The sequence below is a fragment of the Mytilus galloprovincialis genome, chromosome 1 (assembly GCF_965363235.1).
Source record: "Mytilus galloprovincialis chromosome 1, xbMytGall1.hap1.1, whole genome shotgun sequence".
NCBI lineage: Eukaryota > Metazoa > Mollusca > Bivalvia > Mytilida > Mytilidae > Mytilus > Mytilus galloprovincialis.
The window spans coordinates 12,562,736-12,589,117 of NC_134838.1; positions in this window are offsets into that span (position 1 = coordinate 12,562,736).

Genomic DNA, 26,382 nt, shown 5'->3' on the forward strand with positions numbered 1-26,382 from the left:
TGTGTCTGGACTGATTTCCTGACATTTAACAAAGATTCGTAATTAAATAATCAATGACAGTTTGTTTCATTCTGTCTCGATTATATATAATTATTTACAGCATTTGCAAGTCAGATGTTTAAATTACTGAGATTTCATACACCTGTATAATATTACTTCATCCTAGTTTTTTGTATTGATATATTGTCCTTCTCATATTTTTCATACATTTGAGACATGAACAAAGCTTAATTTGATAAAAGACAGATAAACTAGTCGATTTGAAACGACGTTGACTTCACAGATAAACTAGTCGATTTGAAACGACGTTGACTTCACATTATGACGCCGATGACTTTAACCAATGAGATTCAATATAATTGCTTAGAAAATTGTGTCGACATCTTCCAGAAATCTGAAAAGAACACATTTTCCTCTCTTCTTGAATATTTCTTTTAGAAAAAGATCAGAAAACTTAATTTCGGAATTCAGAAAATATTTCATTAGAATATATTTCCATTCTGCTCCAGTCAATGTAATATTGGGTCAAGTATTGCAGATTCTCAAATAGCGATAATTCTTTCAAAGTTGCAAGTATTTCTTTTTGAAGTTTGACTGTACCTGTACATAAATCGTATGGCAAATGAGATATCATAGCATAATTGTAACGACTATGGTCTGTTTACTAGTTAAAATTGTCTCAATTTTAAGTTCCTCTGTCCTTGCTTATGATCCTGCAAGGAACGTTTGGCATATCCCCACTTGTTTACTGTTTAAAACGATAATACGAAGCCTAATTTGGTATAGCCACTTGTTTAATGTCGAAGACTATACAACGATTTCATATTTGGAATAGGTACTTGTTTTCAGTTGAAAACCAATGTAGCTTAGTTATAATTGATATAGACACTTGTTTGAAGACATCAACAAGAAACCGTATTTTGTACTTTTTTTATATCCTTTCTCATTATTCTCATTGTTTATTTCTGCCTAGCACATGCAAGGAATATTTTATTTATGTACGAGTTTCCTCTCCTCCTAACAGACAAAGGATAATATAATTATTGTGTTCGATTTAGAGCAGAACCCAATAAGCACTTTTGTCATTCACAATACCATTCGGTATGTCCAGAATAAACGTTTATATTGACATGTTCCTATTAAGAGTACAAGATCTATTGCCTCATAAGACTTTTGCTCTACTAAACACTACTTTGTATGGTTCCTACCAAGCTATAAATCAAATTGATGAATATTATTCCAAATTGTTAGAACTCAGAAGAAAATTTATAAGCATATTAGTGCACCGGAAATGAAATACTGGTAAATATAAGCAACTGGATGTTACATTGTCCTCACAAAAAATCAGTTTAACTCCCTGTGAGCGAGTGCACATTTGCAAATCAAATCGAATATTGGTGAGCTAAATTTGACTGAGTTGATCAGTATGTATCAGACCATTTGTCCTGCTTTAATAGACAGGCGAAAGACAACAACGATACTGATGTAATTTGCCTACATAGAAATGGAAAGTTCACATTAGAAACCTGAAATCATCTCTTTTGTTATAAACTTTGGTTTTCAAACGACCCTCATCGTCAATGTAAGATGTATGTCAAGATATAAGACAGACCTAATGTTTCGCGTTTCTCAAGATCAATTTGATAGATGATTTCAACATAGTCACACAATTTAGCATTATTTAGTGAGGGAACATCACCTATACAGCGGAAAGTTTAAGTTAAGTGTACTACTAACTTCTTTTGTTTCTACCAAAGATAACAGATTCAATATGTCATATTTACTAATCCTGTTAAGATTAACTAAACTCATGCATCATTATGAAACTATAACAGAGAAAAATAGAAATACAAATTCAGTTAAAAGTACAGAAAATATCTGATTTAGTTTGGATTTAGTTTGTAATCCGGATTTGTTTTCCCTCAATCGATTTATGACCTTTGAACATCGGTATAATGTTGTAGCCTCTTTGTACTAAGATAAAATTTTAAATCACAAAAAAACTGAACTCCGAGGAAAATTCAAAAAGGAAAGTCCCTAATAAAATGGCAAAATCTAAAGCTCAAACACATCGAACGAATGGATAACAACTGTCATATTCCTGACTTGGTAAAGGCATTTTCTGATGTAGAAAACGGTGGAGTAAACCTGGTTTTATAACTAGCTTAACCTCTCACTTCTATGACAGTTGGATAAAGTTTCATCATATTGACAACAATGTGCGTACAAAACAAACATACACGATAGGTAAAAGGTAAAACAAATCGCCTTTAAGCTATAGTACCTAATGTATCCTATTGATGTATTAAAATTATTTAAAAAATAGGGGTGAAACTCTCTCCCGAAAACTTGATCATATATGAATTTGGCTATTCTTTTTATATCTCTTTTGATTTTCCTATGTTTTTATATATTATTGGCATCCAAATATTTGCGTGATGAATTTTCCTATGTTTTTATATATTATTGGCATCCAAATATTTGCGTGATGAAGTGTCGGGAGAGTGTCATTTATAAAGTGTGATGTATAAATTTTAAAACAAATTGATAATGGTAGTGGTTGTTCTAATATAAATGAAATAGCTCCCCAACAACATATGTTGACTCGTCGATTTAAGATATAAACAGACATTTAGAGGATTTTAGTTAATCTTCAATATAACCAAGTTAATAAGAAATTTTCAATATAGAAGACAAAAAATACATAAATTCAACATTGAACATTGAACATTCCAATCGGAGAAAAAAAAAAGAAAAAAAGAGATTTGTGATTTTGGTCATTCGACGAAAGTAACAGTAATAATTCGCAATACAAAATAACAGCACATTATATAATATATTCTTCGGATTGGATAGAGAATCAAAATAACTAGACTGGTATTGAATTTGAATTATTTTCCCTAGCGAACCTCATTATCATATCGGTATTGAAATGTCGAAAGCTAAGTGTACTAGATGACTTTATATCCTCTAAACATGTTCTTCCTAGAATTTGATATTTCTTTCGTTCACGAAGGTTGTTGATTACATGGAGAAAAACACATTAATAAAAAATCGTGTAGATGAAACGATAAGCAGTTTTGAGTCTGTTAAAGGATAATTTATGATATTGCACTGTCAAATATCGGTAAACGCAGTATTACACCAATATATGACGTCATGGTGAACCCATGGTATAGATCCACGCTGTATTAATTGGAACAATTAAAATATGATACACTAACGTGACTAATTGTATATGTAATTGTTGTGACTTATTTAGATTTCTCTAAATACAATCTCATAAAGCTATAAACAGTGAGATTTAAAGGTTCAGAATTTATAAAACAGTGCTTTGCACGATACGATTAACAAGAAGTCATTTAGTACAAAAAAATTATCTGCGATGCTCAAACAAGTATAAGCATAGCATTTAAAAGCCCATGATACATCGCTTTTACCCACCCATTTCCTTAATTATAATTATGTTTTGAGTTTTATTATACTTATAGATTGTATGCACCAAAAACGGATGTTCATAAAACCGTTTAAGGTTACATGAAGTACAACAAAATTAAAACGTAGGACAGGAAAGGTTATTGACTGTGTAGTTCTTAGTATAGTTTGGCAATTCGTCTTTTTCTACTTAACTTAAAAAGTTAAAAGCAGATTTTGTGAGTAATGATACACGAAACAATTATCGCTACATTTCATAAAGAAAGACGTAACAACTTATTGAATAATCATAACAAATATATCGATAGGAAATTCATAAAAGCGCTATATAAAATAGTCTTGAAATCCAATTGAGCAAAGACAGAGACCATATGTAGATATATTGTCATACATAAACCTTTTATTCCTTTCTGATTTTCTGTTTGGTGTTGGAAAGTTTTTCTAATCTTTATCATGTGATTCGTTTGATCTCAGTTTGATCTAAGTTGGTCATATTTTGATTGTGACATCTAGTTTTCTTGCTTTTCTCTGAAATTCCCACTGTGACTTCATGAAAACAGTCCACCATGTCGGATGACGTTACGTAGAAAGAACACATCTTTTTGCAGATCCTCCGAAAAGAAGGAATATGAGTGTCTGTATATCGCCTAAAAATTATTAGAGAAACAGATTCAATCAACACATCTCTTTCAATAAGATATTTATTCACTCTCGACATTTAAATTTTAAATATTTAAAATGGTCGGCGAGTCTCGCGTTTTTTAATTTGAAAAATTTAACTATCGTATCACACTTGATGCAGTGGTATAATCTATTTATTTAGGGTATACTATGTGTATTTATAATAATAAGTATCGACAAAGGCAAATCTTAACGTTTTTTAAAAAGTTACCATAGTCAAACTAATAACCGTACTTTAGGACATGGAAATACATAAATATATAATTTCAATGTGTAAAATAAACAACATAGAATTAATACTGAACATTGAAATGACATATTATTCTCGGCGAAAGTTCTTATAAATGCCAACAGAAAAATCTACAAAATATACCTCTAACTTCATTATGTTTAATTTTTTATCAGTAGGATAGTGTTGTCCATGCATGCATATCAGAAATCAAGTGTGGAGGTCTTTTTGAATTTGACTTTTTCATGATATATCATGATAAATGCATGATACAAAATGACATTTAATTAATCACTTCATTGTTTCAATTCAGTTATGGTAGATCTTTCTGTTGATGATCTAACAATTTTAGATACTTAGTGGCCTCTCACATATACTAACGGGGTCAACCAAAGTTTATGCTTAGAATCCATGATACGTATTCAATACCTAAGTAAAACCTGTTTTAACTCAAATTCAAAAAGAGAGACGAAAGATCCCAAAGGGACAGTCAAACTCATAAATCTAAAACAAACTGACAACGCCATGGCTAAAAATGAAAAGAGGCAAACAAACAACAGCACACATGCCACAACATAGAAAACTAAAGAATAAACAACACGAACCCCACCAAAAAACTAGGGGTGATCTCAGGTGCTCCGGAAGGGCAAGCAGATCCTGCTCCACATGTGGCACCCGTCGTGTTGCTTATGTGATAACACATCCAGTAAATAGTCTAATTCGGTAGGTCACATTCATGAAAGGGAAGGGGATTGTAGTTACGACGTAAGGAACATATCTGATATCATTTGTGAAACGGTTATTCCATAACGGTCAACCAACTCGTGATTGCGTCCGTAACATTTACGAAGGGATGAATTCAAATTCACAATTTGGAACTCTTGGTTTAATAGCTTCCTTGTATGCAGCAACCCTCTATCAAGAAAATCATGATAGGAAACGCAAGCACGGGAATATCGTATCAATTGGGAGATATATACCCCGTATGCAGGTGCTGCTGGAATGTGTGCATGTTAAAAGTCAAGGTATCTGGACCTCTACATTTATTTATAAGATGAATTCAAGCTTTTATTATGACAAATGACCCTTACCTTTTCTTTGTAAGAATTTTTTGTCTAACATGCAATTTCTAATTCAAAATTAGATTTCGTTGCTTTTTAGTGAATTTACTTTTTATGGAAAGATTAATCCAGTTAAATGTTTTGGAATGTGGGACATCAGATGAATCCGTTATCTTATCGAGATCATCGTATTCCTCATTTATCATACTTCAACACATCCATTTTTTAATCCATTTATGTCACTTTATTGGAAAAAATAAATCAGAAACGATATATGGAATATTAATCATGATGATAAGTGATAGTGCTGCTGCCTTCTGTAATTCCTTTTAAAAACAGCAATAAATTGAATTTTATTAATACATTCCTGAAATGTAAAACTTTCCTTCTATCTTCATTATGAGCACATCGAAATCAGATTTTACCATAAAGAAATTATTTGAAAGATTCTGTCTGGACGAGTTTTATACAGTTCAATGAACTAATCGACAAAATGCGAGGATCGGATTAGTATTTATAGAAAAACACCATTTCATTATAACGGTCGATTGTTATAAAAAGTAAAATACCCGAAAAAAACTAAACTCCGAGGAAAAATCTAATCGAAAAGTCCATAATCAAATTGCAAAATCAAAAGCTCAAACACAGCAAACAAATAGATAACAACTGTCATATTCCTGACTTGGTACAGGTATTTTCTGGTGATGTGGATTAAACCTGGTTTTATAGCTAGCTGAACCTCTCACTTGTATGACAGTCGCATCAAATTCCATAACTAGTATTTTGACAACGAAGTGTGAACAAAACAAACAGACATAATAGGTTAAATGTCAAAAATAGGGGTACAACAGTCATCTAATGTTTTTTTTATTTTAGTCGTCTATCAAACGGTGATCTAGGACTGGTTTATTTTTTCTTTCTAAGCTCAACATGACAAAATTGAAAAACAAAATAAAAAACTACCAATGAATCAACTTAATTTAAATGTGTCATTCTTTTGAAATAAAAATTAAAATAAACAAATACAGAACTCCAAATAAAAAAAGTCAAATTGGAAAATCATAAGCTCAAACATATCAACCGAATAGAGATGAACTACCAAAGCTCACAATTCTAACCCTCATTGTCGATTTCTTAATTGTATTTGTTAAATCCTTAACTCCATCTTCAATTGTGATAGTTGCGTTCAAATTAGTCCACAAAATTATAATTATTCAATGAGATGACATCTTTTATAACGGTGTAAAATGTAAAATCACAAAAGTACTGAAATATTTAAAACGGAAAGTCGCTAATCAAATGGTAAAGTCAAATGATAAAACACATCAAACGAATGGACAACAACTGTTATATTCCGGACTGCAGTACAGACATTTTCAAATATAGAATTTGGTTTATTGAAGTTATAGGAATGTGCTGACTTCTTATCACTCTTTCTAAACAAAATATGAAAGGAACACGTCATAAATGTCATGCGTCCGACGTTATTTTTTAAATACTTTTATCAGGGACGCCAAGGATGTATAAGAACTGACGCAGTTGATGAGCTATACGACAAAAAAAAAAGACATAGCATAGCTAAATCCATCTAAGGCCAAATTTGCCTGAGGAAGTTGAAACCTTTGTTTCTGAATAATTTGAAAATTTATAAACGGACACTTTGAGAAATGTTTGTTATTAATCATGTCATTACCGAAGTACTGACTACTGAGCTTTTGATACAATCCGGAAATGATATTCCACCAACAGAGGTATGGACCTAATGCTGTACAAATGAAAACAACATAAATTTCATGCTTTCAAAGCGCTTTTCTGGATTCACCTTCATAGGAACGCTCAATGCCAAATAATTGAATGCCAAGGATGTATAAGAACCGAAACAGTTGGGGAGTTCTACAACCAAAAAGGAAGTCCCACATGAATAAAAGAACCATTCAACGTTGTTTGTAAGGACACTTGTGTTATATAGATGTCAGATACAGTGAAGGAAGAACCAGTTCCTAATTTTTAGTTGAAATTTCAAAGGAGAATAAAACAAAGCTAAGATTATTTAGGACTTCTTTTTTTGTATGTGTCGTTGGTTATATGTTAAGTTTCGTGACAAAAAACAAAAAAGGTAAAAAATTCACGATAATTAAACAGGTAGACATCTATATACCAATTATCGGTTGTCAATAATATACACGTGTCATCATCAAATGTTAAGTTCCCGATTTGCGAAAAGATAGTCACATAGGAGTTTGGTTGCAATTACTTAAAAGCTACCTCATAGTTCTTAATCTGCAAAAAGAAAACCCACAAAACGCGTTTTATATATTGTTGAGTGGTGAATGTTTTGAAAACGAAGATATTAATTGAGGATAACAAATACAAATACATCTTCAGTAATTTGAATTAAATTTTGTCGGCGAAAGGTGTTTTCAACGGTTTTTTATTCTAGAGTACAAGGCTCTTTGTTAAGGATGAAATTGTTTGCTTTATAGTCCTCATTAGAATAGTTATCAAAGGTACCAGGATTATAATTTAGTACAAGACCAATACCGACTCTTGACATGCATGACAATTGACTAAGGTAGCATTTTAACTGAAAAATAACTGATAATGCTTTAAAACAAAATACGAATAATTTCCTGGTAAAATTAGTCTTGTGGTAGAGGCCAATTAATGTGTTCAAAAAGTTTTCTATCCAAGGTCGTTCAGTTGACGATAGAGGTAATACATGCATCAATGCATTCTACAATCAGTCGTGTAATTATACACATACAGGTTTACACATACATAGGGATATTATATTATTTTTATTGAGTCAAATAATCAGCAACATTGGTGATACTTTGCGCAATGGCTGCAGATCTTATGCCTGCGGGAATAACATATTGTCTATTCAGCAAAAATGCGTTATGCCAATAGTTATTGCTTCTCATTTTATGAGTAAAAATGAGTTTACTGGACGTTTAAGCATCATGAAGCTTTGTTGTAAACACATCAGTCAGGATTCTACTTCGTCAAAATTATCTCCCCATTACGCCAGTTTATTTTATTCGTCAAAATTATCTCCCCATTACGCCAGTTTATTTTATTCGTCAAAATTATCTCCCCATTAAGCCAGTTTATTTTACAAGCGTAAAAATGCCATTTCTACGCTTGTAAAATGAACTGGCGTAATGGAGATATAATTTTGACGAAGCCATTGTAGGGATGACGCGCTGCCAATTTAGCTCTTGAAAAAAACGATAAATTTATTCACAAACCATTACGATCCTTATATGCCAGTTGTATTTTAAAAGACAAATGTATTTACTAGCTAATGAGCATCAGTTATTGTACTTGTCTGCATTCAGTCAAATTAAAACTAAAAAACATTAACATTTAAAAAAAAATCTAATTCAGTATTTCGCAGAAGGGCAGACTAAATTTTTTTCACAGGTTGAAGACTTTAAACCTAGATATCACACCCCAAAAAAATTAGATTTTTCGAAGATATGCATTAAAAGTCTGTCGTCAAGTACTTTAAGTAAATAAAATGATATTGAAACACACCTACTCTGTTTTTTGTGATTCATTAGAAAATTATTTCACTTGACCCATATATATCATTTACAAGTACTGTGATTGTTCGATTTTATAAAGTCAATCTATAGCCTTGATATATAAAAATGATAGAATCTGAAGCGATATGATGTATCAAATACTTTTTGCTTTGTACGTTTCCAAGACAAAATATTCAACTCAAACACGCCTAAACATTAAACAGGTGCACTCAATTTTCTCTTTTCGATGACATTTTTACCAATATTTTGGATTTTTTTAGTCACAAAATGGAAGGACAAGAACGAAAATTAAGGAACAAATAGATTGTTATGGTCTCCGTCCATGTTTTCTTTTTTTGAATTGGAGGTTATGCATTTTCTACATCCAACTTGATAGATACCCATGTCGTCGACCTGATATATAATTGTTCTGCTTTATTATGTAATAGATAAATTGAAAACTTATGCAATGGTGTTTAACGATGAAATACTACGTAATTTTGCCGAAGACATTTTATTTGTTTCTATTATCTTTTAGACTTTTTTTTAACTATAGTAAACATTACAGTAAGCATTTATCGCCTTCTATAACAAAGAGCTTCGATTCTTTAGTTTTCTATGTTGTGTCATGTGTACTATTGTTTGTCTGTTTGTCCTTTTCATTTTTACGCATGGCGTTGTCAGTTTATTTTCGATTTATGAGTTTGACTGTCCCTCTGGTATCTTTCGTCCCTCTTTTGTTCCATTTCAACTGGATTTCCGGCTGAAATGTCACAGGTTAGGCGGAGGGTTTAGCGCTTACAAACATGTTCAAACACGTAATTTATGTATACATGCGTCCAAAGTCAGGAGCCTGTAGTTCAGTGGTTATCGTTGGTTCATATATGTCATATTTGTTTTCCGTACTTTGTTTTATAAATAATTAGGACGATAGTTTCCTCAATTGAACTGTTTCAAATTTTTCATGTCAGGGCTTTATAACTGACTATATGTTATCGTTTTTTCTTATAATGAGAGGCCGTATGGTTGCCTATAGTTATTAACATCCACTTCATTTAAAATGTATGATAGTTGGTAGTTGTCTCATTGTCAATTATACAAGTTCTCAATATTTCTATAGATCAATTTAAGGTCCTGTTACAGTATTCAAAAGGGAAAAGATAGTACGTAAAACAGAAACTGAACTGAAACAATGTAAGTTTTTTGAGTAGCTCGAGGATACACACATAGAATGAAAGAACTAACTTCCGCACTTTATTGCAACGTATATTGAACCACTAACATGTGGAAAAGAATGAAAAATATTTCATAACGTTTGATAAAAGAGATAATAAAATAGTTCTTACGTCAATTAATAGTCACTAATCTTGAAAATAAACTTACAAAACAATTATAATGGAAGAATAACCCATACTAAAGTATATTTCTCTTCAAGTTTCTCATTTGAGAGTGAATTTTGTCTATTGCACTTTTAATATGTTGTAAAATGTAGAACAAAAATAGCTTTATTGCTTTGATGAGTTATATTCCTGTTCTGTTGGCCTTTTGTTTTTATCTATTTTCCAATATTTATAGCACAATAGTTTTAATATATTTTGTATTCTCAGATCAAAATGGTTTAGACACAAATAAAACTTAAGTATATTTAATCTTGTAAAAAAAATGTCTAATAGTACAAATTTAAAGCTAAATTCATTATATAGTAAAAAGGATTTTTGTCCATGCTTAATATGAATAAAGAAGAACAAAATGGATAAAGATGACTATAATGGTGCGTGTTTTACGTGTTTTAATTTTATTGTAACCTCTTAATCAACATTCATGAGCGATTCATGTTTGTGACTTTCGCGAGTAGTGAAATATCCCAAAAACTGAAAAAAAATGCAGGGTGTATGTACGGTAAATTTTGAAAGAAAATAATCTTAAATACATATTGCGTTAAATAACAGAACTAAATTTATCACTTTATGTCAAAGATATCGTTTATAAAAGAGATAATAAAATATGCTTACGTCAGTATCTAGTCACTGATCATGAAATAAAACTCACACAACAATTATAATGGAAGGAATCTCATATAAAGTATATTTTTGTTCAAGTTTCTAATTTGGGAGTGATTTGTGTCTATCGCACCTTTAATCTGTTGTAATATTTAGAACAAACGTAGAAGAATAGCTTTATATTTATTACAGTAGTCCTATAATTAAATGTGTATGGCGGGTAAATCTGTTATCATATTTTTCAAACATATAATTTAGAATGAAAAAAAAATCATTCCTCACTTATTTTGTAACGTACTTAAATAATGTGACTTGACTGTAATTGTGACTGTCCAACTATTGCCGTTTATTCAAAATTCTGACCAAATTTCAACTTGTTTTGTTCACTCAAACTGTTCAACTGGGCAGACAGTTTTACCAACTGCTGTAGAAAACAAACAGTAAATTGAAAGGTGAGTGATAAAAAAACATAACTACAATCCTATTAGACTTTTTTCCCACTCAATTGCTGTGATGGAAATAAAGCTGAAAATGTCTTTGCATATGAGCATTTTAAAGAGTCATTGGAAATAGTGATTGGTAGTTACTTTGAGTTGCTTTAAAAATTCCAATCTACGATTCCACACTATTTGTTTTAAATCAGTTTAGATTAAAATATGTTTTATTCAGTAAAATATACGTGGAATAGCAGTAATAAGTTAATACGTATCCATGAGAGACAACCCACAATAATTGATCTTTTAAAATATTGTTCTCGTCTACCTTTAAAACTGCAAGAGAATATGTTTAATTTAAAAGTGTTTAGATATTTTCATTTAAAGAAAGTTATTTATATCAAGCATTCATAGTTTAACACCAATTAAGAAGAAATAAATCATTAACCATATTTTGGACATTTTCAGTTAGCTTTTCAGATTGTAAATATAAAAAAAGAAGATGTGGTATGACTACCAATGAGACAGCTCTTCACAGGAGACTAAATGACACAAAAATTAATAAATATAGGTCATCATAGGGCCTTCAACAATGAGCAAAGCCGATGCCGCAAAGTCAGCTATAAAAGGCCCTGATATGACTATGTAAAACAATTCAAACGAGAAAACAAACGGCCCAATTTATGTGCAAAAAATGAACGAAAAACAAATATGTAACACATAAACAAAACGACAACCACGCAATAACAAGATCCCGACTTGGGACAGGCACATACATATAGAATGTGGCGGGTAAACTTGTTAGCGGGATCCCAACCCTCCCTCTAACCTGGGACATTGGTGTAACAGTTCACAATAAGAACGAACTATTAAAATCAATTAAAAAGGCTTAAATCATCAGATGGATACAAATACAAATACTACAGTATGGTTTTCTACAGTAGTCTAAAAAATATGAACAGTTAAACAGTTTGTGAATTTCTCGCTACATTGAAGACCTGTTGGTGACCTTTTGCTGTTGTCCTTTCTATGGTCGAGTTGCTGTCTCTTTGACACATTCCCCATTTCCATTTTCAATTTTATGGTTTGACAAAACAAAGATCAATTTGGTCTGAATTGTGAAAAAAAACCGGCAATAGTGGAGAGCAATACTAACAGTCAAGTCACAGTAAAAAAGAAAATATTTCATAACATTTTATGAAAGAGATAATAAAATGGCTCTTACGTCAATAACTAGTCATTAATCTTGAAATAATACTTACACAACTATAATAATGGAAGAATAACCCGTATTCAAGTATATTTCTGTTCAATATTGTCATTTGAGAATAAGTTTTGTTCATCGCACTTTTAATCTGTCGTAATATTAAGAAAAGATAGAGGAAATAGCTTTATTGCTACTTCAGAAGTCTGATGTTTTAAAGTACATTTCTGTTTTATATGGATTAATTTCCTATTTATAGCACAATGGTTTGTTCATATCAAAATGGTATAGAAACAAGTACAGCATGTTTTTTTTATATAATCTTCCACTTTAAAGTAAAAAGTATAACAAAAATAATAATGTAAATCTAAAGAGAAATTTAATAATGTTGTAAAAAGATTATTGTTATTTTACAATGATTAAGATAAATAAAAATCTGACTTAGATGATCCCTCAATCAAATGATAGATGTATTCTTAATTTATTCTTTTCTAAGATTTTTTAAGTTTTCTAAAGTTTCTATAGTTGCTTTTATTCTGGCAAAACTTAACAGTTGTCAATGGAAAACTTCGCAAAAATATGAAAAATTTACACTATGTTCATTGTGAATAAAAAAACCCACAAATTCCTTAATATTAACGTTTTAATTCCCTAAATAAGTGAGCAGAATCGATTTTATATTGATATTATCAATTCTCTACATGTCTCCATCTTGCGATCTTGACGGTTTCCCGAGTAAAAACAGGTGATATCTATAAACCACAAAGTTCCAAAACCAACAGTGACTACCGTAGTCGTTATTTAGTAACGTTGACTGAATCTAAATTTTTCTGTTAATTAAATGCGATATAATTAGAAATAAAGGTTTTCTATGAGCGCTTCATATTTACGACATTCGCGAGTAGAGAAATAATGTTAAGATGCATAGTCATGAATATATTCAATTCAGATCTCCTGTATAATGAACATAGAATCAAAGTTAGAAAACCCTTAAAATGAGATTTTTCAACTTCTTAGTCCTTTCATTTTTATAGAACTGATTGCCCTCCCCTTATGAAAGTAACATATCTAATCTCCATAGTTTATAAATATTATGGTTATTTGAATACTATACATTACACTTTTATAAAACATAAGAGTCCCTGATCAGTATTTTGTAGATGAAACGCGTGACTGGTGAACAAAGTTTGGCATATAAGATCAGTTTTTAGCCTCATCCGTTTTATCCATATTTGTTAGAAAGTAAACTGAAATTTAAACTTCACATACCTTTTACAGAAACTAATGAATGACATATGATCGTACGAAAACATTAAATAAAAAATTTAATCATAATAAGAATTTAAAGAATTTATCACTTACTAACACGAGGTAACCGTGTGTAGTTTTAGTGGCAAAAACGGCTCAACTCACGTCTAGAGGGAAAATGACAATCATATATTTGGACTATTCTGGATTATATATCAGTGTAGATCTTGATGATTTTTCTGACGAGCCCGATTATTTGCTTACCAGAAGACAGTATTTATTCAATTACTTGATCAATATTCAATATCATATTTCCTTTAAGATGAGGGATGATGATATTGTCATTGTAATGATCATAGTTAAGCTATGACTCTCGGTACTCTATGGAGAATTCTCTGTACTTATAAAATCGAGTGTGGACTTCAAAAGTACGAAAATCGTATGTTATAGGCTAGGATAAGGATACAGTTAATATATTGTTACTAAGTAATTAAAGATAAAACTTCAGATCAACCTATTTCGTATGATCTTTACATCTTTTGAAGTAGAAGTCAGTTGCTTAAAGTCATAATAAACGAGTGACCGGTGAAAAATGATGGTATTCAAATTCTTGAACCAATGCATACAAACATCATAAACTTAGTGTTCTGTGCACGATTTTATCATTTTTTTGCACAAATTTCGTATAATCGTCATTTTTTTTCAGTTGTGAAAATATGGCAGGTAATTAAAGTTCGTGTTTTGAAGCCGAAGTTTAACTCTTGTCACCTGTTTGTCAACAAACAAAAAAGCATGGATATTGAGCACGTGTTTAACATGTACAATTAGATAATAGTTTATTTTAAGGACATCCATGCGTATTGCGATCACCGGATTTTTACGAGATGGGTCACACTGAGGTCACTTTGCAGACGGAAAATATGTCGGGGAATTCTTCCAGGAAGGAAGCATTTAGAATAAAGTAAACTTCTTCTAAATATGAACAAATTAAAGAATTTTCTTCAGAAAAAAGTATATGTACATAAGTTTCATAATGAAAACTATCCGTTTTGTTATAAAAACATATGCGTTATTTGTTTTTAATTTGAGGTTTCTTATTACTTTACATATATAAAGAAATATATATATATATAAGAACAGATTGCGAGAAATAAAACTTATATCTGTTTTAATAACATTAAACACTTTTGATGAATTGTGTGACAATATTTATACTATTGAAACTTAAAATAAAAAAAATCACAAAAAAACTGAACTCCGATGAAAATTCAAATCGGAAAGTTCCTAATCTAATGGCAAAATAAAATGATAAAACACATCAAATAAATGGACAACTGTCATGTTCCTGACTTGGTACAGGCATTTTTAAATGTAGGAAATTTGACATTGTAATGACAATATCATTATTTCCGTATAAGAGCATTTATATCTGATATTTTTATGCAAAAGAGGAGCGAAAGATATGAGAGGGACATTAAAACATTCCCCATTTTCATTCTAAATTTTATCATGAGTCGAAAGAAAACAGACAACGTCATGGCTAAAAAGAAAAAGACCAATAGAAAAATTAATAGTACACAAACCGCAAAATAGTAAACTTAAGACTGAGCACACTAGCCCCACCACAACCTTGCAAATAAATATATACAAAAAATCCTTAAAAAAACATCATGAAAAGATGTTCTAAGTCAAACAAATAATATGCAGTAATTTTTGAGTCCAGATTTAGCATTACAACAGTAACATTAGGATATCATAATATATATATATATAAATATTTATTCATGAAATAATTCCCTTGTACTGTCAATTATGTACCATACATCTACTTTTAAACAGGCGATGAAATTTTGTCGGCATTACAATCTCTTTCATCTTCTTTAAATAATACTTAAGTGTCCTTGATCTATAGATACGATCACTACGGCTTTACATTTTCATCTTTGTTAGCTTATCAGGTTGATTAAAAAGATGTATTCTCCATTTACTCGAAGGTTGTAATTTCCTTTTTATCCTTGGTAAAACAATAGACTTCGATTGATTCTTATTTCGTTTGCGTGCTGCTGTTGTCTTTTCGGTTAGCCATTTTTCATCACCGACTACTTTATTATTTCGTCCTATCATATAAACAATTGTATGATCATGAAATCCACTTTTGTTTACTTAATTCAGTTTGTCTTCCAGGAAAGATGATTGTCCGGTCGTTTTTTGGATGAGATATGTGAACATTTTATCTTTAAGATGGAACATTACTGATATCTTGCAGACAATAAATCAATGGAGGCAATGTTTACAGTCTGAGCTGGTAATATCAATCTGACTGTCAAGGAAAACACAGTTTCATATCTTAAATTGTTTTCAATCTTCTCTTAAATTGATCATTAGTGCAAAGACAGTGACGTTCGTTACGATATTTCGATGTTATATTACAATAAAACTGTCAGGTTTCAAAATTAAAAAGCAATTGCTTCTTTTGTACAATTTTGCTTGTTTTATTCTTGTTTATGTACCGATTGATTGATTAAAATTCGAAGCGCAGTATAATGATCGAATTCACAATATCATTTATCAGTAAAATGTACAGGTTTTGACATTTAAACCATAAAAAGGACAGGATAGAATAGCAACTCATGTTAACATAAAGTACGCAATAATTAGGTATCAATTTATTAACACTGAATATTATCATACAACACGGGATAAAAGGTAGAGTTTTAGTCATTATATCATACTTTGTTAGATTACTCACGTTTTAATATTATTTACATGTGTTATTCTAAACATTATGTAAACTTTCCCATTTAAAATTAATAAAACAGGTAGCAAAACAGTGTTTTCAACTGATGTCTATAGTTCGTTCTTATGTTGTACTGTTACACCACTGTCTCAGGTTAGGTTGGAATCCCGTTAGCATGTTTAACACCGCCACATTCTCTATCTATGTGCCTGTCCGAAGTAAGGAACTGTCATTCAGTGGTTGTCGTTTGTTGATGTGTTACAAAATTGTTTTTCGTTCATTTTTTGTACATAAATTATGCCGTTAGTTTTCTCATTTTAATTGTTTTACATTTGTCATTTTGGTGCCTTTTATAGCTGACTACGGCATGGGCATTGATCTTTGTTGAAGGCCGTATGATGACCTTTAGTTGTTAATTTCTGTGCCATTTGGTCTCTTGTGAAGAGTTGTCTCATTGGCAATCTTACCACATCTTCTTTTTTTTAAATTGACAGTCTTAACCACTAGGTGAATTTTATATCATGAAGCTATTCATATACTTCCAACTTACTACCAAAAGAAATTGCTCTTCTGTGAAATATTTCATGTACAGATATGAAACAAAATAATCACTAAAGTAAAAGGATTAAATGTATCATTCGTTATCTATTATCCGTCACTGACGTAACCTCCAAGAGATGCAAAACACAATGTTATCTGTACAATGGACATGACAGACAACCAGCACACATTCTGTATGGATCATAATTTCAATTGGCCGGTTCGCGAAGATTGTTTCTTATTTAGTGGAGAATGATCTTTAGTGAACATTTGAAAAATACTATGGAAGTAGAATTTGAGAAAGAGAGGTGCACAAATTCAGTAGGCGTTCTTTAAAGGGAACCCAACCCTTTGACTAAAATAGATTAAGCTCCTTTAGTTTTCATGAAATTATTTACGTTAACCTGCTGAAAAGAAGATAATCCTCTTAAAGTATCAAGAATCCTGCCGGAATTTAGGATGATTTGATAACACAAAATCGCTTCTATATTTAAAAATTTAGCTAAAATAATGTAAAAAATGAAATAACACGTTATAAATGTCATGTGTCGTAAGCGCTTTAATTGGTTAAACTTCATAAGGAACTTTCGAAACCGACTATCTAAAGGACAAGAATGTATATATCCATAACAGTTGAAGATCTATATCACCTGAAAAAAACCTTAAAAAGATAACAAAATACATCAACGTTCAAGTCTAAAACAATATTAAAGATTTTACTACAATGCCATTCAGTAGGTATACAACTTCAACATGTGTGAAACTGTTATGCGAAGATTCTGGATTTAGGCTAAAAAATGTTGGAATAGTTGTGTACACAAAAATATTACCCTCATATGCAGATCTAGATGAACAATGCCCAAGTTCTCAAATTTAAAATAATGAGGACAAATTAAACAAATTATTCCACAATTATATATTAAAACAGGTATAAATTATGTTTACAGGTTAAATTAATTTAAGTTATTCGTTGTTATTCTGTGGTTAACATGTCAAAAATTACTATTATATTATTTATGTATTTCTCTGTCTTGTGTGTTTTTTGCATTTATTTGTGTTTTATTCCCGTCATGTCATTTAAAATTGGCATTAAGGCCGAGGTTTGACTAGCCACCAAACCAGGTTCCTATATACAATGGAACTTTTTTCTTACAGAATTAAAAAATCCACAATGCTTTAATTTTAACATAAACGAATTGTTGCTCAGACTATACATCTATTGCTTTGGGATACCATACGGCTTATTGTGTTCATAGTGAACAAAAAGGTAAAACATACTACACCAATCATAATGTGATTTAAACAAAAACCGCTAGAATGTCTAATTGCTTATTTAGTTTTTGCATTTGGAGGTAGATTTTTTTTAACAGTTGTCAGCAAGCTTATGGGAACGAACTGTGCGCCTCCCCTTGTAGACTTCTTATTTTAATACAAGTCATAGTTCCTTCAAACACTTGCCAAATTATGATTATCAAAGAGCCAAATCATTTAATTTCATGTTTATACATATTGATGATTTTTTTCCCATAAATAGTGTATTTATGCATACATCAGTTATGTTATCGTGCCATTATCATTATATGTATACTTGTATTTTTTTACTTATATGTTTTGTCTATAGGGTGTCTATATGTCATTCTGTTTTTCTTTGTTGACATCGTTGATTGTGCTTATAGTGATTAAGATTATAACACAATGATACCTGCTGTACCCCCGTTTTAATAGTGTTACCTATAATGTCTTTTTGTTTCGCTCAATTGTCAATAATCTATGCCACTGGCATACAAGTAATAGGTTTAACTAGCTATGAAACCAGGTTTAATTCATCATTTTGTAATTTGCATTAGTTAAAGATGTTAAATCATGCAAATTTAACAAAAACATGTAAAATTTGCAATATAGTCTTGTACAACAGCAATGTGAAGCGCTAGATAATAATTTTATTTTGTAGAAATATACAAAATTATCGCGATGTCTAGTACGGACGTTTGATACCGCTGCTGGTTTACAATAGGTCATCGAAAGTACATCACAAGCTCAGTAGTCAATGTTTCAGTACTGACATGAGTTATAACATACCTTCCTTAAATTCTCGGTTGATCAACTTAGAAATGTTTAAAAAGAGATATGTTTGTATTCGTTTTATGTCTCTTGTCATGTCATATATCTGCTTGCGAATTCAATTATTTTCTCACCTTTAGTCTTTACATTTTAGGATTTGAGAAACAAATAATCTGTTATTTCTTTTCAGCCATTTCGGAACGGTTTTGTCAATTTTATCTCATTATAGTATTGTATATCTCTCATTTTGATTTCCATTCGTACTACAATGATTAGGACACTTTGCTTCTTCTTCATCTCATGTTTTGTCTTCTTTCAATTCAAATTCAATAAAATAATATTCAGTATCAATATAAAGTTATAATATTTTTTTTTAAATTGAAGAATTATAATTAAGAGGGTTGATTCTTTCTAACATTTAATTTATTCATCTTTCTTACATGTTTCCTACTAAAGTCCATTCATTATCGAATCAAAATAAACGCTAAATAAGTGAAACTATTTTTACTCATCTTAAAGTGAAGAGCAGAAAATCTTATAACGATTTATCACATCTAAATAAAGAGTTCTTATTTTCTCTCTTATCAATCCTTATATGTCTATTTTCGTAGATCATCAGTTCATAAGGTCCAGGTCGGACAGCGGTCAGATCGGTATAATATCAATTACAATTTCTTGATATGACACGACATGAATAATTTCTTTCCTTGCAATGCTTAGGTTGGCTCTTAATTATTGATTGAGGTATTTTATATACTAAAATCTATCAAATTTACTGTAAACAGTGACAATCCCTCAAGCCAAATGCCCACGCATATACAGTTAATTTTATTCATATTTAAGGGTCAAATTCAAAATCCCAATTGTCTATAAACACACAATGATTGCAAAGACCAGATCAATTAACTTTTTATTCATTATATAAACTTTTGAGCTAAATGCAAAATGATAAAACTCTTTACATGTTGGTTTATATATAGAAATAAACACTAATTTTGAATATATAGTGGTTATGAATTACCTGAAAAAAGTGTACTCTATCCTAATGTTTAATAAGGAATATTACAGTTGTTTTCCATTGTTTGACTCTACCCTAATGTTTAATAAGGAATATTACAGTTGTTTTCCATTGTTTGACTCTATCCTAATGTTTAATAAGGAATATTACAGTTGTTTTCCATTGTTTGACTCTACCCTAATGTTTAATAAGGAATATTATCGTTGTTTTACATTTTTTGACTTTATCCTAATGTTTAATAAGGAATATGACAGTTGTTTTCCATTGTTTGATGAAATTTAACGTTTGATTTAATCAATTTTTATGGACTTCCCATTTTTTTTATAAAGAATACCTCTCAGTTCAAATAATTGGGACTTCACTTCTAACTAGGATCCAGGATATACGGGACTATTTCAGATTCCACGTATGTCAACTTATTATTTTTCAGCCTGTGGTCAAGTAAATGTAGCCTTTGTCTCATCATTTTGGGTTTAAAATTCTGAATTAATATGATATTCAATTGCTTGTTCACATCATAAGGATAACATTCACATGGGTGTAATCCTAACGCACAAAAAAAAACAAGAACGTGTCCCAAGTACACGAATGCCTCATATGCACTATCATTTTCTATGTACAGAGGACCGTGAAAATGGGATAAAAACTCTAATTGGCATTCAAATTAGAAAGATCATATCATAGGGAACATGTGTACTAAGTTTCAAGTTGATTGGACTTCAATGTTATCAAAAAATACCTCGACCAAAAAATTCAAAATGAAGCGGAACAGACGGACGAACGGACGGACGAACAGACGAACGAAAAAACGGACGCACAGACCAGAAAACATAATGCCCATAAATGGGGCATAACAAATCAAATTCAAAAGGACTAAAATCGGCATTGCACTGGTAACGAATTTGTTGACCGATAAGAAGCGTCTCAACTCATGACATCAGATCATTTCATTTGCTTACCTTAAAAACATTTCAACATTGACCCTTTTTCAGCATTAATGAAAAAAGTGGATTTGTATGGCAAAGACTGGCTTAATAGGGCATCTCAACCTTGTAGGAGCCACCGGTTACCATCCATATGAAGTTCGTTTGATTCACTCAACTAGTTTGTAACTTGGTAAGTTTATTCAAAATGGATAACAGTCGATGATATACTGTCATCTTCTATATATTCTAACGTTCTGACGCAGTCTATGTCTAAAACTACCGAAGTTCTAATTTTAGTCATATCGATTATAATTAGTTATCAAAAGTACCAGGATTATAATTTAGTACGCCAGACGCGCGTTTCGTCTACATAAGACTCATCAGTGACGCTCATATCAAAATATTTACAAAGCCAAACAAGTACAAAGTTGAAGAGCATTGAGGATCCAAAATTCCAAAAAGTTGTGCCAAATACGTCTAAGGTAATCTATGCCTGGGATAAGAAAATTATAATATAAGTATGTCACATATTTTATTATGTAAAATAATACTAACTTGCTACACCATATTTGGTGGTAGTGATCGATCAATAAATATATGCCTATATATGACAGCAACATTGGCAATGACAGAGATACAACAACTTTAATCAGAGGAAATATATGCATGAAAAAACAAAATTTTGATACAAGATTACTTTAGGATCGAAAAGATAAAATGTGTTGCGAAAAATACTGTTTTTACCTACAACTTAATATTATACTCATAACTTTTTTTCAATAACATGATGTTGATACAAGATTACTTTAGGATCGAAAAGATAAAATGTGTTGCGAAAAATACTGTTTTTACCTACAACTTAATATTATACTCATAACTTTTTTTCAATAAGAAGAAAACTAAAAGAAGTGACTATTATCACCACATCCAGAATTTCTTTTGAGCTTGACAAATAAAAATTAAAATCACAAAAATACTGAACTCCAAGGAAAATTAAAAAAGGAAAGTCCCCAAATCAAATGGCAAAATCAAAAGTTCAAACACATCAAACGAATGGATAACAACTGTCATATTCCTGACTTGGTACAGGCATTTTCTTATGTAGAAAATGGGAGATTGAACCTGGTTTTGTAGCTAGCTAAACCTCTTACTTAGTTATCCAGCGTAAGTTCAAACGCATTTTGACTTACAGTACTATCCAACTCTCTTGTGATTTATTGTGTGCAAAATCTTATCAATGGAAAAGAAATAAAAACGAACCATTTAAAACTGAAGTTCTAACGTTAAAAAAAGCATTTGTCATTGGCCTTGATTACTGGAAAAATCTTAAAAGTAAATAAAATCTACAAAACATTAATTCAATGTAATTTTTCAGAAAAATGCAATTTATTACAAGACTTTCACAGTTAAACTGCTTGGTAATAAATCTATAAATCCATTTCGCTAATGTCAATCTTAGGCTTATGCATCATGCATTATTTGGAAGATTTGTCCTTCGAAATAATTGTTTTCAATTTGAAAAAGCACACTTTTTGAATAAGGTTGGATGCATATTATAATGGTAATGAATTTGAAAAATCATTCAAACTTTTATTAAATTGAAAAAGTGTTGAGGTAAGAGGTATGGTCAATTTTGTCTAGAAAGACTAAAAAACGCTAAACCAGTCCGATAATTGTTTTTTGAATGATTCACATTTTTTCATGCTGGTGCCTTTTAAGATTAAAGCTAATTGTTGGAGGCCATACGATCACATATAGCTATTCATACTACTACGTATGGTTTCTAAACGATATTTGTCTCATCGGCAATCACAACACATCTTATATTTATATCATCGTGTTTGCATTTACTGCCTGCTCTTTTTGTTTATAAAAAGTTATGACAAAATTTCCAAAAATCTGTAACAACAGTTATATCGTCGTTGAAGAGAAGTTTGCTTTTCCAATTTTATTTTAATTTAAAAACAAATCAAATATCTGCCAATTCCTACTTACTCGTGCAATAATCATTTCAGATCTGTCAAACCCTTTATGTTGTTAAAACTGTTTTTATTTCCTAATTAGTGTTTTTCCAATAACCAAAAACAGAAATGAAAAAAAAAATGAAATTTGTTAAATGTTGCAGTGGAATTTGATGCGACTGTCATACAAGTGAGAGGTTTAGCTAGCTATAAAACCAGGTTCAATCCACCATTTTCTACATTTGAAAATGCTTGTACCAAGTCAGGAATATGACAGTTCTTGTCCATTCGTTTTTTATTCGTTTTATTATTTGATTTTGCCATGTGATTATAGACTTTCCGAATTGTTTTTCCTCTGAGTTCAGTATTTTTGTGATTTTACTTTTTACTGGACATAAAGACAATTTACTTCTTCTTTAGAACGTTAATTGTCGAAAGTTCAAATTGTTTCGTTATTCAGCAAAGTCAAATAATTAATTTAAACATGTTTTATTGTCTTAACAATGACAAAATGTCATACTCAAGTTTTCAAAATCAGAAGTCTCCTTCATCATATACACAAAATACATTATATACATTATCGAACACTGTCAAATCATTGTTGTGATTGTAAATTATCGTATACTTGTATCTGACAATACTAACTTCTTGCTGAATTTGTATATTCTTGTTACCTTCTTACCAATATTTGATTAGGATGATTTCAATATTTATAAACTCATGATAGATTCCAGGCTTAAGATTTTGTACGCCAGATGCGCGTTTCGTCTACTAAAGGATTGCTACGGCTTGTTTTTTTTGTTTTTTCTTTTTTTTATAAAGTTTTGGATAGTTAGGCTTTTCCTGTCTGTGGTCCCTGTGTTCGACTCTAATGACTAGAATTCACGTACAGAGACCCATGTTTCTTAGTATTTTGTGTTGTATCATGACTAGCAATGAAAGGCACGTGCAGAGTCCTATATTTCTAAGTATTTTGTTGGGGTTCGTGATATTCAGATTCGAGTTTTCTATGATGTTTTTTTTTGCATGGCGTTGTCTGTTTGTCTTCGACTTATTGTTTGATCTGGTATCTGGTGTCTCTCTTTTACAATATATCATTGAAAGGCTATATACTAGCTGAATAAAAAATACAGAACAAATAGATAACATATTTGTATCGATATTAGCATTAATAAATTAATAAAAACATGAATTTCATCTTCCAATCGGGTACTGATGTACTTCTCCCTCATATAATTATTCATGTTTGTTGACATGAATGTTACTAGAAGACGAGAATGATGTGATTATCCTTTCGAAATGTAAATTATACGATAAATAAATAGATTTGACCTTTAATTAAGTTTTATGCATGTCTTGGTATATATTTCCTCGGTAATGGCATCGGTCAAATTGCTTACAATGCAATACGTTACAAAATCTCAGAAAACCCAATTAAGGTTATTGTTTTAAAGTCGTAATGGGAGAGTCTGTTTATTAGATTAAGTGCAACCGTCTTAGAATTATTCCCATGGTAATACGTAGAATTTGTTTATTTTATAAATTACGATTTTCCAAGCAAATTAATCGTTTTGAAGAAAAGTTCAGATGCAAATTTCAAATCCTTAATTCAAAGTAAAATTTGTCTTTCTGGATCTGATGATGCAATAAATAAATCAAATTTGCGTTGTTAATAACTCAACTGCATAACCAATTTTCTAGTCCTCAACTTGTGTCGTCAAAACAATGGGGTGAACTGAACCATCTGTTTAGACGAGAGAAAACCAATATTAGTAAAACAAACAATTACATTAAACTGTGCATCAACGAAATGAAAATCAAAATACCCAGAAAGCAATCAATAATCAATGTACAATGCACTAAAACACACTTCAACTTTCATAATCCTGAAAAAACACAAAAACACTGTTATGACTTGAGCATTACTTTTTTTGTTAATTTGTGATTTGCACAAGATTTGGGTAACAACACATAAATGATGACGAGTACAATAAGGAGGATTATAAGGTGTAAACCTAGGGAATAGACAAACTCATGAAAGATATATAATTTGTAAAGAGCATACGATACAGTTACTAAGGAGTTAATGAAGTTGCTAACGTACTATGTTATTTTTTCTGAGTGATTTTAATCATTAACTTGACAACAAGTATAAAGACCCCTCTTTTTTAAAATGTCATTTGACATGATTCTGTAAGAAAAAACAAATCCGGGCCACAAACATAAGTTTGTCTGAAAGAACAGTATTAGAAATGTCAAGGAAACCGAAATTGTAAATGATATCTAAATTTTCGACCACATTTATCTCTAAATTTAACACATGAAGGTATACTTTTTATTACATATTTGAATTAACTAGGTGAAAATAGCTTCTATATAAACTGTAGACAAAAATTTACCGTTGGGTGATAAATGTATCGTATGCTCTTAATATATTGACTCCCGATGGTTTTGGCTGCTTCATTTAGGTACTAATTTTCATTTCAAGACATAAACTACAAATTTCATTAGCTAAGCCCATATTTTAGTAACCTTCAATTAAAGATTAAAATAACTCAAGAAATAATGTGTGGAATAAAACCGGCCGCATATGGTAAGGGTTTTGCTCATTGTTGAAGGTTGTACGGATTTTGCTCATTGTTGGAGGTTGTACGGTCACCTTTATATGATAATACCAACGTTGTTTGTACAATTGAGATGTCTCATAGGCGATCATTAAGCAACTCGAATAATTCAAGAAATCTTAAGTGGAATAAAATCAGCCGCAGCGAAAAAACAGTAAATGAGGTCTGGCAAGACGATACAAACCGCCGGAATTTTTAATATTGGCAAGTGAATGTTTTCTTGTAACAGAAGTAACAAAAGCTCCTCTAAGGAAAATTAGAGTGAACGAGGAGCACGACCCAACACTGATGCTTGACCATAACTTGAATAACGCTTCCTCGGTACTCGGAGGATCAAATTCAAAACTTGTAACAGTGATGAACCGGCCGCTCTGGTAAACAAGAGAAAGCCGTTTATAAAAAAAAAAAACACAACTTCCCTGTGGTACCACAGGAGAATATTTTAACATATGATCTAACGTAGAATTATAGGTTAAATAACCTCTGTCATCTTACCAGATCCCGCCAAATGAGAAGGTCTTTACACTCTCATCCCCAACGAAACGAGTTTACTACCCGTACTAAAATACAATTAAACTCATCAATTAGGAAATACTGGACGGGCAGAACTTGCAAACGACTCTAAAGCCCCCTGAACATTATTAAAGAGAACATCATTACCTTCATCTGACAAGTGCACTCCGTAATGCCTGA